The sequence below is a fragment of the Delphinapterus leucas genome, chromosome 4 (assembly GCF_059928025.1).
Source record: "Delphinapterus leucas isolate spDelLeu-1000000601 "Yukka" chromosome 4, BTC_Dleu_Yukka2, whole genome shotgun sequence".
NCBI lineage: Eukaryota > Metazoa > Chordata > Mammalia > Artiodactyla > Monodontidae > Delphinapterus > Delphinapterus leucas.
Window position 1 is genome coordinate 48,119,568 of NC_143132.1, and position 17,033 is coordinate 48,136,600.

A 17,033-nucleotide genomic window follows, 5' to 3' on the forward strand; every position below is an offset into this window, starting at 1 on the left:
GAAAATCGGTATACATGAGAAAGCTTCTCAGCTGTGGCTGTCGCCCTTTAGGGCTATGAAGATTCCTGTAGGCCTACATTTCAGAAGTGACTGTGGAATTTGGCAGGTGTTTCAGGGAGGCTCCTTTTCCGGGCCAGGGCCAGAGGATGACTCAGCTGGCTTGGACATAGTTGGCTTTTGTTGAGGTACCAGGAGAGTTCTCCTGCAGGGTACTGGACACAATTCCCAGTAAACAGGAGTGTCTGCTGACTCCTCCACTTCCCCCCTGTTGATTTGCTGAGGCTTCACCATTTTTGGCTTATGAAAACAAGAATGCTTTGGGAGCACAGAATATGATTTTGGGGTTTTCCTTTAGGACTGTGTTAGGATGCTAGTAGATGCCAGACATGGGACAAATTGGTGGGGGCCCCTCTTTGCTGCCCCTGCTGGGTTCTGGAAAGTGATACTGTCTGCTCTGCTGTTTATGTGACCTTATACATTGGGCACCTACTGGCAGTGCCTTTTTTAAAGATAGATTTATTTTTGTAGAGGAATTTTAGGTTCACAGCAAAATAGAGCAGAAAGTCCAGTGAGTTCCCATACACCCCCACCCTCCACACATGCACAGCTTTCCCGCTGCAGAGAGGTGCAGTTTGACACACCTACATTGACCCATTATTATTGCTCAGAGTTCCTAGTTTATGTTGCAGTTCACTCTTGGTGGTGTACATTCTATGGGTTTTGGCAAATGTATAATGACATGTATCTACCATTATAGTATCATGTGTAATAGTTTCACTGCCCTAAAAATCCTTGGTGTTCTGCCTGTTCAACCTGTCCACCTTTTTAATCCCCGGCAACCACTGATCCTGTTACTGTCTCCATGGTTTTGTCTTTTCTAGAATATCACATAATATATATATCACCATATAGTAAGTATCCTCTTCAGATTGGCTTCTTTCACTTAGTAATATGGATTTAAGTTTGTTCCATGTCTTTTTGTGGCCTGATAGCTCATTTCTTTTTATCACTGAATAATATTCCATTATATGGATGTGTTACACTTAATTATCCATTCATCTACTGAAGGACATCTTGGTTGTTTCCAAGTTTTGACAATTATGAGTAAAGCTATTCTAAACATTCATGTGCAGGTTTTTGTGTGAACATGTTTTCAACTCCTTTGGGTAAATACCAAGGAGCATGATTGCTGGATCATATGGTAAGAGTATAATTAATTTTTGTGGTTTTTTTTTCATTTTTGGCCGTGTTGTGTGGCATGCGGGATCTTAGTTCCCTGACTAGGGATCAAACCCGTGTCCCCTGCATTGGGAGCACGGAGTCTTAACCACTGGACAACCAGGGAAGTCCCAAGAGTATGATTCATTTTTAAAGAAGCTGCCAGATGGTCTTCCAAAGTATCTGTACCATAGTGCTTTCCCATCAGCAATGAATAGGAGTTCCTGTTGCTCCACATTGTCACCAGCATTTGCTATTGTCAGTGTTCCAGAGATTAACCATTCTAATAGGTGTGTAGTGGTACCTCACTGTTGTTTTAATTTACAATTCGCTAACGACATGATATTGAGCTTCTTTTCATATGCTTATTTGCCATCTGTATATCTTCTTTGATGAGGTGTCTGTTCAGGTCTTCCGTCCACCCACGTTTAAATTTGGTGTTTGTTTTGTTTTCCTTTCTTTTTTATTGAGATAAAATTGACATATAACATTGTATTAGTTTAAGTTGTACAAGAAAATGATTATGTATATATATCGATATATGTATATATTGAGAAATGATTACCACAATAAGTTTCGTTAACATGAATCATCACACTCTGTTACGATTTTTGTGTGTGTGTGTAATGAGAACTTTTAAGATCCACTCTCTTAGCAACTTTCTAATACATGCTATAGTATTATTAACTATAGTCACCATGCAGAATATTACATCTCCAGGTCTTATTTATCTTATAACTGGAAATTTGTACCTTTTGACCACCTTTACTTATTTTATCCCTCCTCTCCCACCAGCCTGTGGCAACCACCAATCTGTTCTCTGTATCTGTGAATGTGGGGTTTTTTAGATTGCACGTGTAATTGAAATCATATTTGTCTTTCTCTCTCTGACTTATGTCACTTAGTATAATGCCCTCAAGGTCCATCCATATTGTCGCAAATGGCAGGATTTCCTTCTTTTTTATGGTTGAATAATATTCCATTGTGTGTGTGTGTGTGTGTGTGTGTGTGTGTGTGTGTATCACATTTTCTTTACCCATTCATCTGTCAGTTGTCACTTAGGATGTTTCCACATCTTGGCTACAGTAAATAATACTGCAGTGAATGTGGGAGTGTATATATTATTTTGGGATAGTGATCTTGTTTCCTTTGGATAAATGCCCAGAAGTGGAATTGCTGTATCATATGGTAATTTTATTTCTAAATTTTTGAGGAACCTCCATACTGTTTTCCATAGTAGCTGTACCAATTTATATTCCCAAGAACAGTGCACAAGAATTCCTGTACTTCACATCCTTGCTAACGCTTCTTATTTCTTGCCTTTTTGATAATAGCCATTCTAACAGGTGTAAGGTGTTATCTCATTACAGTTTTGATTTGCATTTTCCAGTGACTAATGATGTTGAGTACCTTTTCATGTAACTGTTGGCCATTTGTACGTTTTCTTTGGAGAAATGCCTATTTCAGTTCCTCTGCCCATTTTTAAATTGGATTGCTATTTTTTTGTTATTGAATTGTACAAGTTCTTTATATATTTTTGATGTTAACTCCTTTTCAGATATATGATTTGCATATATTTTCTCCCATTCCATAGGTTGCCTTTTTATTCTGTTAATGTTTTCATTTGCTGTACAGAAGTTTTTTAGTTTAATATAGTTCCAGTTACTTTTGCATATTAACTTTGTATCTTAAAATCTTGCTATAAATGCTTATTACTTCCAGTTTTTGTTGATTCTTTTTGGATTTTCTACATAGATGATCATATCACCTGTGAACAAAGACAGTTTTGTTTCTTCCTTTGCAATGTATATTCTTTTATTTCCCTTTCTCATCTTACTGTATTAGTTAAGATTTCCAGTACAGTGTTGAAAAGTAGAGGGAGTACCTTTGCCTTTTCCTGATCTTAGCAAGAGAGCTTCTCGTTTCTCATCATCAAGTATGATGTTAGCTATAGATTTTGGTAAATAGTCTTTGTCTAGTTGAGGAAGTCACCTCTATTCGTAGTTTGCTGAGAGATTTTTTTGTTTTTTAACATGAATCGGTGTTGGATTTTGTCAAATGCTATTTCTGTATCCATTGATATGATCATGTGAATTTTCCTCTGTAGCCTATTGTTGTGATGGATCACATTAATTGATTTTCAAATATTGAAACAGCTTTTCACACCTGGGATAAATCCCACTTGCTTGTGATGTATAATTATTTTTTATACATTGTTGGATTTGATTTGCTAATATTTTTGCTGAGGAGTTTTGCATCTATGTTTATAAGATATATTGGTCTGTAATTTTTGTTTTCCTGCCGTGTCTTTGTCACATTTTGATGTTAGGATACTGCTGGCCTCATAAAATAAGTTAGGAGCACTCCCTTTGCTTCTATCTCCTGGCAGAGATTATAGAGAATTGGTATGATTTCTTCCTTATATATTTCATAGAATTCATCAGTGAACCCATGTGGGCTTTCTGTTTTGAAAGATGACTAATTTTCTATTCAATTTCTTTAATAGATTTTGGGCTATTCAGATTGTCTATATCTTCTTATATGAGTTTGGTAGATTGTGTCTTTCAAGGAATTGGTCCATTTCATATAGGTTATTCTAGAATTTGTGGGTATAGAGTTGTTCATAGTGTTCCTTTATTATCCTTTTAATGTTCATGGGATCTGTAATGATGTCCCCTCTTTCATATCTGATATTAGTTATTTGTGTCTTCTCTCTTTTCTCCTTAGTTAGCCTGGCTAGAGGCTTATCGATTTTATTGATCTTTTCAAAGAACAGGTTTTTGGTTTTGTTGATTTTCTGTATTGGTTTTGTTTTCAACTTTATTAATTTCTGTCCTAATTCTTATTATTTCTTTTCTTCTGCTTACTTTGGATTTAATTTGCTCTATTTTGTTTTTCTAGTTTTCTAAGGTGGAAGCTTGGGTTATTCATTTTAGATCTTTCTTCTTTTTAAATATAAGCATTTAATGTTTTAAATTTCCCACTAAGCACTACTTTTGCTACATCCTACAAATTTTCATAAGTTGTATTTTCACTTTCATTTCATTTTAATTTAATATTAAAAAATTCTTATGAGTTTTTTTCTTTGTCCCTTGTGTTATTTAGAAGAATGTTGTTTAGTCTTCATGTATTTGGGTGTTTTCCAGTTATCTTTATCTTACTGATTTCTAGTTAAATTTTATTGTAGTCTGAGAGGATATATTGCATGATTTCTGTTGTTTTAAATTTGTTAAGGTGTGTTTTATGGCCCAGAATGTGATCTATCTTGGTTATTGTTTCATTTGAGTTTGAGAAGAATGTTGTTCGAGGAAGTAGTTTATTGATGTCAATTATATTCAGTTGGTTGATGGTGCTGTTGAGTTCAACTATGTCCTTACTGATATTTTGCCTGCTGAATCTGTCCATTTCTGGTAGACGGTGTTAAAGTCTCCAGATGGATTCATCTATTTCTTTTTGCAGTTCTATCAGTTTTTGCTCGTGTAATTTGATGCTCTGTTGTTAGGCGCATATTCATTAAACATTTTTATGTCTTCTTGGAGAATTGACCCCTTTATCATTATGCAATGCCCCTCCCTATTCCTGATAATTTTCCTTGCTCTGAAGTCTGCTATGTCTGAAATTAATATAACTACTCCTTCTCTCTCTCTCTCTCTTTTTGGCCACACCATGTGGCTTGTGGGATCTTAGCTCCCTGAGCAAGGATCAAACTCTCCTGGTCTCTTTTGATTAGTGTTAACATAATATGACTTTCTCCATCCTTTTACTTTTACTCTGTATGTACCTTTATATTTAAAGTGAGTTTCTTGTAGACAACATATAGTTGCATCTTTTTAAAATTTCTGATCCACTCTGACAATTTTATCTTTTAATTGATACATTTTGATCATTGACATTTAAAGTGATTATTGATATAGTCAGATTAATATCCACTGTATTTGTTACTGTTTTCCATTCATTGCCCTTGTTCTCTGTTCCTACTTTTGTCTTTCTCTCCCTTTTGTGGTTTTACCTGTAATGGCTTTTTACATAACCACCTGTATTCCTCCCCCCACTTCGCCCCCATGGCACACACACTCCAAAGGAACCTCCAACTCTGTGCAGCTTGATGTGAGCTGTTGCGGGGCCTCTCGTTCTAGTTTTTTCCCTGCATCCATTGGAGAAGCGAGCAGACACAGGCTGCCAACCTGGCTTCATCCTTTTGGATAACTGCAGCTTCTGCCTTCATCATTCCCTGTCTCTAAGAGAGTGGGAGCAGAGTATATCATCACTAAGAAAAATCTCTCACTTTTCCTGTCTTATTCTAAGAGGTGAAGGGATAAGTGGAAGTAAAAAAATTAAGGTCTTCAGGGTGGCACTTCCAGGCTGGGACGTGAAGCAACTTTTGCAGTATCAGGGTGGGATTCACATCAAGGAGATTTCCTGATTCTTCTTTGGCCCATGGTGGATGATGAGTGGGTGAACATTTTATTAGCTTTCAGGATGGAAGATATTTGTTTTCCAGTCATTTCCAAATGTTGAAGAACACCTTTAGAAGCTGGGGGCAAAGTTTAGAGAGTGGAACTCTGTGAAGGGCTTGGATGTCTTTTAACTTGGGATTTAGAAGAGCTTAAATTTCTCTGGCATGTGCTTAGTGCTCTACTGGCAATATTATGCAGATGGAGTACAGGTGACATCTGCATCTCTGGCTGAGGTTGGGTGTGGGGGGGATTAGCTTTAGTTTCCTCTTTTTGGTATCAGCCCCACCCTGGCATGATTTATTTGGATCTCAGATGTTAGCTGCTTCTTCTTCTCAATGGCACGCTATTTTATTTATTTATTTATTTATCTTTTTGGCATTAGCTGCCTCTTGGCTAGAGCTGTTAGAATACCACACTCACTTCAGCACGTACACACAGACCCTTGGGGCTATTGACTCCATATCACTTTTTGCCAGCTGGGTCTGGCCTTCTCCTGCCCACTCAGGCCACAGCAAGGTGCTGCCAGCCAGAGCCACTCTGATAGGCGGGACTGGTGTGGCACCTGTTCGGAGTGACCAGAACCTCCTTGCCACAGTTAGCTCCTGCCTTGCCCCTGTACCCTGGCTCCAGGATACCCCTAAGCCCATTTACCATGACTATGAAGAGTATTTCTGACCAGCTTAGTAATGTGGGGAGAGGTGTTTGTTGTTGATTGTTTATTGTTTCTGGTTGAGTAGGAGTTCAATAGAAGCCATGCTTTCCTAACACCTCTAGTCCTCTCTCACGTAGCATTGTGGTTCTCTGGTTATATACCTGCCCAGCAATGTTCAACCTTGTGTTCAGATCTACCCTTGAAAAGACAAAGGCAGGGAGTTCCCTGGTGGCCTAGTGGTTAGGATTCCGGGCTTTCACTGCTGTGGCCCGGGTTCAACCCCTGGTGGGGGAACTGAGATCCTGCAGGCTGCGCGGTGCAGCCAAAAAAAAAAAGGCAAACAGTGGCAGGTGAGTACATGAGATATTGCACCCAGCTCCTTGACAATCATGCCCTCTCCCCCTCACATTCCAGCTTGTCCATGAGGCTATAATAATGGTATGCATGAGGAATTCCATGAGATTTTTGGTTCCTAAGAACTAATTTCTCCCTGGGCCATACCGTGCTAAGAGTGGAGGGGGTGGGTGCCAGGCAGTGGTTGTAGGGCTGACTCTGGCCCCTGACCTGCCTCTCAGGATTAGGAAATATGGGCTATTTGGGGGATAAAGGGTCACTTGCCTTGATTTGTTTGTTTTTCAGGAGTGTGCCTTTGCTGAGAACCTGGGCCTTACTCTTACGGGTTATTGTTATTTAGTTATTTTTAATGGTACAACACCCTAGTGTTCCGTCTTCCATCTGAACTCACAGAAACACTCACACAAATAGGATGATCTTGGTCTGTATGTTTGAGAGCTTGAAATTCTTGTCCTAGCTACTGTCGTGTCTTCAACCCTCTACCCACTTGGCCCTGTCACAATGAAATAGTTTTTAAACATCTTAAGTCTCCAGTGTTACTCATTCATCTCACACAGTCTAACTCAACGCTTCTCAACATTTATCATGGCACAGAACACCTAGAACATGACACCATGTAGGTGAAAGTGCTCATTCCTAGGCAACAGGCCAGAGGAGGTCTGGCTTCCATAGGCTTTGGCCCCTCTTACACTCACCTGGCTGCGCCTGGGCCTGAGTGCATTTATATTTTCCTCTGGCACAACTGTACCCACCAGGGGCACACCAGCATGCTGCATCAAAGGTTAGAGGCTCTGGCCCAAGACCTAGTGTAGACCACAGTCTCAGTGCAGTCAACATCTATAAACATCTTTCAAGGTATCCTCAGAGGGTGAACATTCTTGCCCAGGGTATTGTGAGTTAGGGAGAACTAAGTTCCTGTGGTCCTGCCCTTTGCTCAGTGCAGTTTGCCACCATCTGCCCTTCCGGGAGGTAGATGGATACCAACACTGCCTGTCCCCTGTCCCTTCCAGGTCAGTGAGCCTGGGCTCCTTGGCTCTGTGGCCACATTCTGATGCTTAGCATGCTTCTTCCTACACTACATTCTTAAGTATTTTACAATTTCCACGTATTCCTGCCCCCTGGGAGCTAACATGGAGGCTAGTCCCAGGTGTGCTACATCTTCTGCACAGCTTAGAACATTGTTTCTTATGAAATGGTTGAAGGCATCCCAGGGTGCTCTGCTGATGCTGTCTGCTCCTGTCACTGTGACCCATATCCTGACAACTGGTCTGATGGGATGCGGATATTGCAAGAGCACACTAGCTCTCTTTTAGTTCTTTGGACTATGTGGTACCAGGTATTTCTTCTTACACTCAAAGAGGGCTATAAGCGTGCTCATCGATCCATCCATTCATTTATTTACTTATTAAACAATCCATTCAACAAATGCTGGGCAATGAGGATGTAAAGGTAAGAGACATAGTTCTTGCTTTCCAGAAGCTCACAGTCCAGTGAGGCAGACCCTAGATGTGTAATGATGGTATACATGAAAAACTCCATGACAGTGCCTTGGGAACACAGAAAAGGGGACCCTCACACTTGGAAAGTGGGTCAGGGAGTTTCCTTGGTCAAGGTGAGATGATGGCTGAGTTGAGTTTTTTTCTATCTCTTTCTTCCTCCTTTTTTCTTGAATTGAGTCATGCAGGATATGTGTTATTGGTTGAAGGAAAAAAGGGTTCCAGGCAGCAGAAAAACTGTACAGAGCTAAGGAGGCATGTTAGAGAGCTTGACATATCTGCGGAACTTTAAATGCCACCATTTTGCTTGGTCATAGAGTTTAATGGAAGGCAACAATGGGATAAGAGTCCCTCTAAAGTATATCTGGAGGAGGAAGTGGACACTCCCATGTTAGCCTGCGATGGTCAGACTATACTTTAGAAATAAGAGTGTCTATGAGATTCAAAATAATATCTTATAGGAACCCTTGGATGTCGCACCTGGAGGAGAGAGAGGTTAGACAACCGTGTGGCATGACTAGACTTGTTAGGTATGGCTTCTGTGAGTGAGGCAGCACAGTTGGGTAAGGGAGATTGGTTCTGAATCTTGCTTCTTTCACTCAAAAGAGAAGATGATGTTGGGACAGTTATAAGACATCTCCAAACCAATGTCCTCATTTATGACTCTTCTCATAATATTTACCTCACCAGGGTTGATATGAGAATTAAATTATGTAATTTATTGATACATGAAAGAACTTAACGTAGTAAATACCCGAAAAGGTTCGTTTCTCTTCCCTTTCTTTTCCTCTCTCTTTTTTCTCCATCTTTCTGCCCTTCCCACACTCCCTTTTTCATGAATTGACTTTTTATTAAGTAAGGAGTACATGTCAAGCATCCTGCAAGGATCTATATTGTCCACTACAGCAGCCACTAGTCACACGTGGTTACAGAACACTTGGCATGTGGCTGGTCCCAACTGAGATGTGCTGTGAGTGTGAAATACAGAAGTTGAGGACTTAGTACAAAAAAGGAAATGTAAGCTATCTCATTAATAATTTTTTCTATAGATCATATGTTTAAATGATAGCATTTTGGATATATGTGGTTACATAAAAATATAATGAAAAATTAATTTCACCAGTTTCTTCTTACTTTGAAAAATGGGGCTACAGAAAACTTAAAATTACATATGTGGCTTACATTTTATTTCTATGGGACAGCACTGTGTGGGCTTTTGGGGACTCAATGGTGAAAAGAAAAACTGACTTTGCAGTACTTATAGTCTAGTGGGGGAAAGTAGAAAACCACCACCGACAACAAAAACAGTAAAAGGAAATAACTAAATGGAAAAACAACAAATAAAAAATTTCACATTGTAATAAATACGGTGAAGAAAAGTTTCTATGCAAGGAAAACTGAAGGACCCAATTTAGATTGACTGGTCACGGAGGCCTCTCTGAGGGAGAGATGTTTGTGCTGGGCCTCCAGGGAGGCCTTCCTACATGGCATTTCCAGGCAAAGGTGGGAACACGGCATTCCAGCCAGAGGAAACAGACTGCCAGTCAGTATTTACCGAGTCTACCAACCCCCCAGCATGTGGTCGGCAATGGGGAAAAACTGCGGGGCTACCAGACACAGGGTGACCCCATGACTCCTTTGAGCTTCTGGTCTGGAAAGGAGACAGAAGGGGCAGGTACATCAGTGTACAGGGCTGGGACAACTACCAGCTCTGGTAGTGTCTTTCCTCCTCTCTCTCCCAGCCTCAGACCATCGTGGACCACAGTCTTGGCTATGCAGGTCCGTAGGGCCGGTCAGTTCTTCCTTCTTGGTGGGGAACACTCACATTCGGCTCTTTTTCCCTGTTCCCACTGCCCTGTCCTGACTCAGACTCATCTCAGAAATGATGTCTGCAATAACCTCTTAACCAGTTTCCTTGCCTCCAGACTCTTTTTTTTTTAAGAAGATGTTGGGGGTAGGAGTTTATTTATTTATTTATTTTTGCTGTGTTGGGTCTTTGTTTCTGTGCGAGGGCTTTCTCTAGTTGTGGCAAGCAGGGGCCACTCTTCATTGTGGTGCGCGGGCCTCTCACTATCGCGGCCTCTCCTGTTGCAGAGCACAGGCTCCAGACGTGCAGGCTCAGTAGTTGTGGCTCACGGGCCTAGTTGCTCCGCAGCATGTGGGATCCTCCCAGACCAGGGCTTGAACCCGGGTCCCCTGCATTAGCAGGCAGATTCTCAACCACTGCGCCACCAGGGAAGCCCCCAGCCTCTTGATTTAATATCTTTAATATCTTCTGTGCATTGGTGCCAAATTAATCTTCCTGAAATACTATTTACTATGCAACTTCCTTGCTTCAAAGCTTTTACTAGCTTCCTGATACTGGCAGAGGAGCAGCGTGACCAGAGCTGCGGCACCTCTCTCTCACTTTTAACCCTTTATCTTTCCTTCCCCGGGTAATGACAGTTCCCAGAGAAGCAGGGCCCACAGCAGGAAGAGCAGCCTCTTCAGATGGTCTTGAGTAAATTTTGAAGCCTCACCTCTGGCCATCTTCCATAATTCCATAAGGGCAGGAGCATATTAGTAAGAGCATGGGTTCCAGAGTCAGCCAGACCAGTTCAAATCCCAGCTCTGCCATTTAACTTGCTGTGAGAACCCTTTCAATAAGTTATTAATCTTTTCTAAGCCTTACTTTCCTCCTATTAATACCAGGAACCTAATAGTAATTTGTACCCCATTTGAAGCCATGGATGTACTGATTAACAGTGATGTCTCCTTTCATCCTGTATCCCTAGCGCCAGTTAGCAGCCTCTTTTCACCTGGTAATGGACTGTGGTCCGACTTCTGTGCAGCTGTGATGTGGGCTGGAAACACTGGATGGAGACAGTGAATAGTGATGTCAAGAAGATGGATGGACCTCAAGAGACCATCCAGTGTGGGACCTCTGAGGTGCCCCAGTGTGTCCAAGTAGGTCCAGAGGAGTTAGTCAAAAAGCATATATATATATGCTTTTGGGGGTATTATCCACACAAGGAATCACTGAACAGAGACTTCACCTTCCTTTTCATTTATCTCTTTGGAAGATGTAGTATTTAGCGGGTAGCAGGTTGTCAACAAGAAAGGAATATAATATCTATTCCAGAATTAGTACACCATAAATATTTGTAAAGTGAGAATACATGAAAGCTAATAAAGAAGTAAGTTTTCAACAACGCCTTTATGGAGATCAAAATGTCTATAAATTACCCCATCTAAATTACTGTAGTATTTGACTACAGGAAAAGAAACAAAACACCAAGAGAAATTCAGAAAATATCTTGTATATTAGGCCCTTAATCTATATTTGCTAAATCTGTTGAAAGGAACAACAAGAATAATATAGTGCCCATCACATATGACCACTTTTATGACAGTTTTTACTTTGGGTTCCAAGACTTTCCTCTCTTATTCTACTTGCTCAGAACCAATTTGCAGAAGAAACAGTGATTCAGTGGCTCTGATGTCAGAATGCTGGGAATCATGAAGTGGTTGGACGAAGCATTGGAAATCCTCCTCGACCAATGGTTCCAAACTTGTCATATGAGACTGACCCATTTTTAACATCATGGATTTCTAGCATTCCTCCCAACCGCATCCCACAATTTGATTGTGGCTATACTTTTACAATCTATTGATTGAGGAAAAAAAGATAGCCATACCAATTCAGGTGGCCTCTTATAATGGAACCTTGGCCCAGGGATCCTCAGCTTACTTGATGGGACCACCAACATTTTAGACCAAATTTCTCATTGTATAAATGAGGCATAGGGCATTTTTGATTAAGAAATAGAAAAGGTGTAATTCGGAAAAGCATAGGATGTTTAAAAAGAGATCTGGAAATATTCAGAAGTCACAACCGAATCAACTTGGGATCTCTTACTTAGAGAAACATGCTAAAGGATTTCATTCTTGGGGAGACAAAAACCCAGAAATTTCATTCTTGGGTTTTTTCCTCTTATTTTCATGTGGTGCTTCACCATTTCTTCATTAGCTTCATGGGTATTCCTTGAGAAATCTCCACACTGAGCTGTTGCAATATTCTTGACTCCATGGAAATACCTTCATGTGTTGCCAGATAAAACACAGGATACCCACTGAAATTTGAATTCCAAATAAGGATGCAATAGATGGAACATACTTAGGCTATAAAAATTGTTCATCTGGAATTCAAATTTCACTGGTATCCTGTACTTTATTGTTGTTGATGACTGTGGTAAGTAGACCTACCTACCTAGGTGCTGAAGGGCAGGAACTGAAAACCCGGGTGACAGTCTTGCAAAGCTGTCAACACTGGTTATTGACATGTTTTCTGGGGATCTTTCAGGTTTCTGTCCAAAGAAGGCTCGTGTATGGTTTTCTCAGGGAGGCTTACTGTACTACACAGACACGCAACCCAACTCAGACACCGGCAGTCCAGGCAGCAGCTGCTCGTTCCTCTTTATTCCCTTTGTTCATTCTCGTTTACCTTGAGATTTTGACATGAACTTGCATATCTGACCTTTTGGGAGGTGGGGGCAGAAGCAAAGATGGAGATTTTTTTTTTTTTCCTGAAATAATGGCTTTAAGTGTAAGATCAGGGGACAGGGGAGGAGGCAGGAGGGTAGGCGACTTCAGCCACTCAGACCCTCCCATTTTCCTGTACAAGAGTCACAGCATTTCCCATGGAGCATAGCGAGCTACAAAACTCTGCTTTTTCTTGTCTGAACTTGAATTTACAGGAGGCTGGAGTTTAGATGCCTATTTCTGTCTCATTTTTCCCTCACACCATTTTTCTTTCCCTCTATAAAGTAGATGCAAAAGAAAAACTGGCATTGGACCATTTTTCTTTTCATTAATTTAATTTATAAAATGGGATATCCTATGGTTTTTCTTCACTCCAATTGTAAAATCAGTGAATTTATTCCAAAAACATGAAAAATACTATGATAAAGCCAAAGAAACAGTTCATTTGATGGTTATTCACATTGAAATCCTGTCACCTAAGGGCACACCTGTGAAAAGAATGACTTTTACAACAGACCCTAATGGTCAGAGAGGTTTTCTTTTCTAGGAGGTTGGAAAGAAAGCTCTGCAAATCAGGCCACTTGTTGGATGAGATTTTGTTTTCTGCCCAGAAATGGGCTTTTGAAGGTTAATTTTACAAAGTTCTATGATGGTGAATGCCAGTGTCTGCCCCACCCATAAAGTGAGACCTCAAATGTTTGGTTGGTAGGAGGTAAATATTTGGAATCAGAGGGTATGAAGAAATAAAAAAACAGAGAAGTTAGTGGTAGGCTCTAACAGTTGACAGAAGAAATCAAGCACTAGAAGACAGTAGCACATGAGTTGGCTTAAAGGTTGGGCATTGCTTTAATTCATGCATCAAACATTTCTGAGTGCAAGCTTGGTGCTTGGATGAGTACGGATCTCCTGGCTAGTGAGAAGAGATTGAGAGTAAAAGTATAAGAAAAGTGCTGTGGTAAAGGGATGTGCAGGTGCAGTGGGACCAGAAAGTGTGCAGTCTAAATCAGACTGGAAGTTCAAGGTCAAGGGAAGAGTCACCTCCAAGGCCAGCTCCTTCGAGCTTTAACTTCTCCCTTATGGATCACAGCCTCAGATTTCTCAGGATAGCCTTGATTTTCCATATGCTGTGCTGTCCTCAAGACCTGTGACAAAAAAAACGAAAACAAAAACAGGTCTCTTTCATTTCTTTTGGCTTGGCTCTTTCATTTCTTTTTATCTTTCCCAACTTTTAAGTAGAAAATGTCAAGACACAAAATAGTATGATATACCCATTAGCCAGTTTCAACAGTTACTAACTCATGGCCAATTTTGTTTTATCTGTTTCCTTACTCATTTCTCCTCTCTCCCAGATAATTTTGGTATTAGAATTCTCCAGAGAAAAAGAACAGAAAGCATGTGTGTGTGTGTGTGTATGAATATATGGAAAAAGAGAGAGACTGATTTAGTTTAAGGAGTTGATTCTTGAGATTATGGGGGCTGGCAAGTCTGAAATCTGTAGGGCAGGCCAGCAGGCTAAAGACTGAGGGAAGAGATGGTGTTGCAGTTTCTATTGGGAAGAAAATCTGGAAGCAGAATTACTTCTTCCTTGGAGAAACTCAGTCTTTCCTCTTGAGGCCCTCAGCTGACTGAGCACACCAGCTCCCTGTCCCGTGCTCCCCCCACTGCCCACCCCCCCACTGGCCTGTGGAGGGTAATCTGCTTTTCTCCATGTTGACTAATTTAAATGTTGATCACATCTAAAAAATACCTTCACAGCAACCTCTAGACTGGTGTTTGACCAAAAACTGAGTAGCATGAGCTTAGCCAATTTGACACACAAAATTGACCATCACAATTTGGAAGCTAATCCTCATCATCATATTATTTGGTCCATAATATTTTAGAATATATCTTTTAAAAATAAAGATTAAGAAAAAAGCCTTAAATACAATACGATTTTCACCCCTATAAAATTAAAAGTCTTGAACTATTTTTGTGTGAATTAGGATCTAAATAAAGCTCATACATTGCAATTATAAATAGGACTCAGGAGTCTTTGTTAATACACAAGTTCTCTCTCTGTTTGTTTTCCTTACAGTTTATTTGTTGAGGAAGTCAGTTTGTCCTGTAGAATTTTGCATCATTTGGTTTTACTGGTTGCATCCCTATGATGTCATTTAACATGCTCCACTGCCTCTACGTTTGCTGTAAATTAAGAATTACATAGAGAGGTTGGATCACACCTAGGTTCACCTTTTTTTTGCAAGAATACTTCAGGTGCATCTTGTCGCGTTGTCTTTCTTTGTTATCAGTCGTCTTTGTTCATCATTGCCTGCATTTATTAGTTCATCAGGGCTTGTAAAATTCTAAACTCTATCATTTCTTCTGTATTTATTAGCTAAAATATTTATATAAAGAGGAATTTCCCCTCATGAACTATTTGGGTACAGTTCTTCCTAATTCTTTTTCCCAGTGTTTTCCCAGGTGGAGTTAATATACTTCTAGGAGTCTGCTGACATGTTCTTGAGGGGTGGGGAAGAAGGTCTGCAAGCTTTCTACTATAGTCATCTAACTGCATTTTCATCTCAGCAATTACTGAGAAATATTATAAGCCTATTCTACATCACCTGGGTGAGCATCTTGCATCAGAATTCAGCCAAACATCTCAGTACTGAAGCTTACATTTTTGTACAATACTTAAGATCATGATGGGGCATGTAGCACTGATTTAATTATCAAGGGATGATGAATAAAGAAGACGGGCTTAATATGCTAGACAACGTTCTGGTGGATTTTAGTTTGAATAGAGAGCTGAGTCAGTTTGTGGGGGGGACACAGTAATATACATCTTCTGGACCAAAAAGTGTATGTGCTGTAGCTGTCAGTTTCAGAGTTATGTGTGAAAGGCCACTTATTTTAAAAGAAATAATTGTCTATTTGATTTGCATTAATTTATTTGATTTGTGTTGGTTTTGCTTCTATTTAATTTGTAAATTTTTTTTATTTTTGTAGCTGTCCAAGTACATATTTTTACTATTTAAGAAAGTTCACAAAAGCAATTTGTCAACATCCTGGCTCTAAAAGAATTTTTTTCCTTTTAAAATGTCTGTACCTTACAGACAGTTTGAGAAACAGTGCTTTATCCCATTCTGGCTTTCCTAGGGCTATTAGCTAATCCCACCTCTAGTGTAATTTGTCTTGTTAAGGAGTGAGTTCTTTTATGAGCTCTTCAGGGGTTCTCTCGTGCAGCCAGGAGTGAGAAGTAGACAACACTAAGCCCTTGAGTCTCCCTCAGTGACGGGACCTGAGAGTCTAAAGAGGCTTCTTTTGCTCCTGTTCCCTTCTCCCCCCACCATCTGTTGGTGATTTTTAAAGTTTTTATTTTTATGACTGTTAGAGGCCCTCCTTCCGACTGGCACTCCTAAGGGGGTATGGCAGGCTGAATAACGCCCCCCTCTCAAAGATGTCCAGGTTCTAATCTCCAGAAACTGAGAATGTGTTGCCCTACATGTGTAGGGAAGGCAAAACTAGACTTCTACACATTTTATGTTTTCAGCTGGGATTTTTAAACAAAAAGGCAGATTAACAGAAGGAAAAACTAACAGTCTTTTTTTTTTCTTTTTTTTTAAGCACATGCAACACCCATCATGTGGGAGAAACCTCAATGAAAAATAACTCAAAGCAGCAGCTTAGAATTCTGGCTTATAGAGCATCATCAACAAAGAACAATAAATTTATAGAGAAATGATAGGACAAAGGAAAGCAGTTTAGGTTTCCAAGGGCGGCACACTGTGGGAAGATAAACATCTGGGAACTAATGACAAAGATTTGTTTGACAGATTCCTCTTGCCACCTCTGGGCTGATAAGAATAAGTCTCCAGTGAAAGAAGAATGTATATCCTGCCTCTAGGAAGTAATGAGGAGGGCAGAGAGCTTTTCCTACATTTGCTGCTTCTTAATTGCCTTCAGCTCAAAATTATTTTTATGTCAAAGAGGCATATTTTGGGGTGACGTATTCTGGTTTCCTTTAGTTCCCAATTTGAAATTTTATTTTTAGAAAGTGTCACATATTAGAAGCTGAGTTTGGTTAGAAGTTGTGAGATAGACCAGCAAAGGGGGAGAAAAACATAGATAGGAACAAGCAGAAAAGGATGAAACACCGTTTTTCTCTCTACAATCATCACCCCCATTTTTACCAAAGATAGTCATAATAAGACTAATTGGTTTGCCAAATAAGTCTAATTTCATTAAACTTGGTCTGATTATTTACATAAATGCAGCAAGAATAGAGATTGATCATGTAAGCTTTCTTCAGTCTGTTTTGCTAGAATTTTTGATAAAGAATATGAGATTATT

At 40.0% G+C, this 17,033-nt stretch overlaps 1 protein-coding gene across 7 annotated transcripts in view; it reads left to right on the forward strand.

Annotated features, from left to right (window-relative positions):
• Positions 1 to 17,033, forward strand: part of TMEM45A (transmembrane protein 45A) — a 108,157-nt gene that overhangs the window by 35,218 nt on the left and 55,906 nt on the right. The window contains exon 1 of one of the 7 annotated variants that reach the window (XM_089910460.1): positions 4,874 to 11,123. The exons of the other annotated variants lie outside the window; for them this stretch is intronic. The gene's annotated coding sequence lies outside the window, so the exon portion shown is untranslated. Of the gene's footprint in view, positions 1 to 4,873; positions 11,124 to 17,033 lie in introns of those variants that run through there. 7 annotated transcript variants of the gene reach the window in all.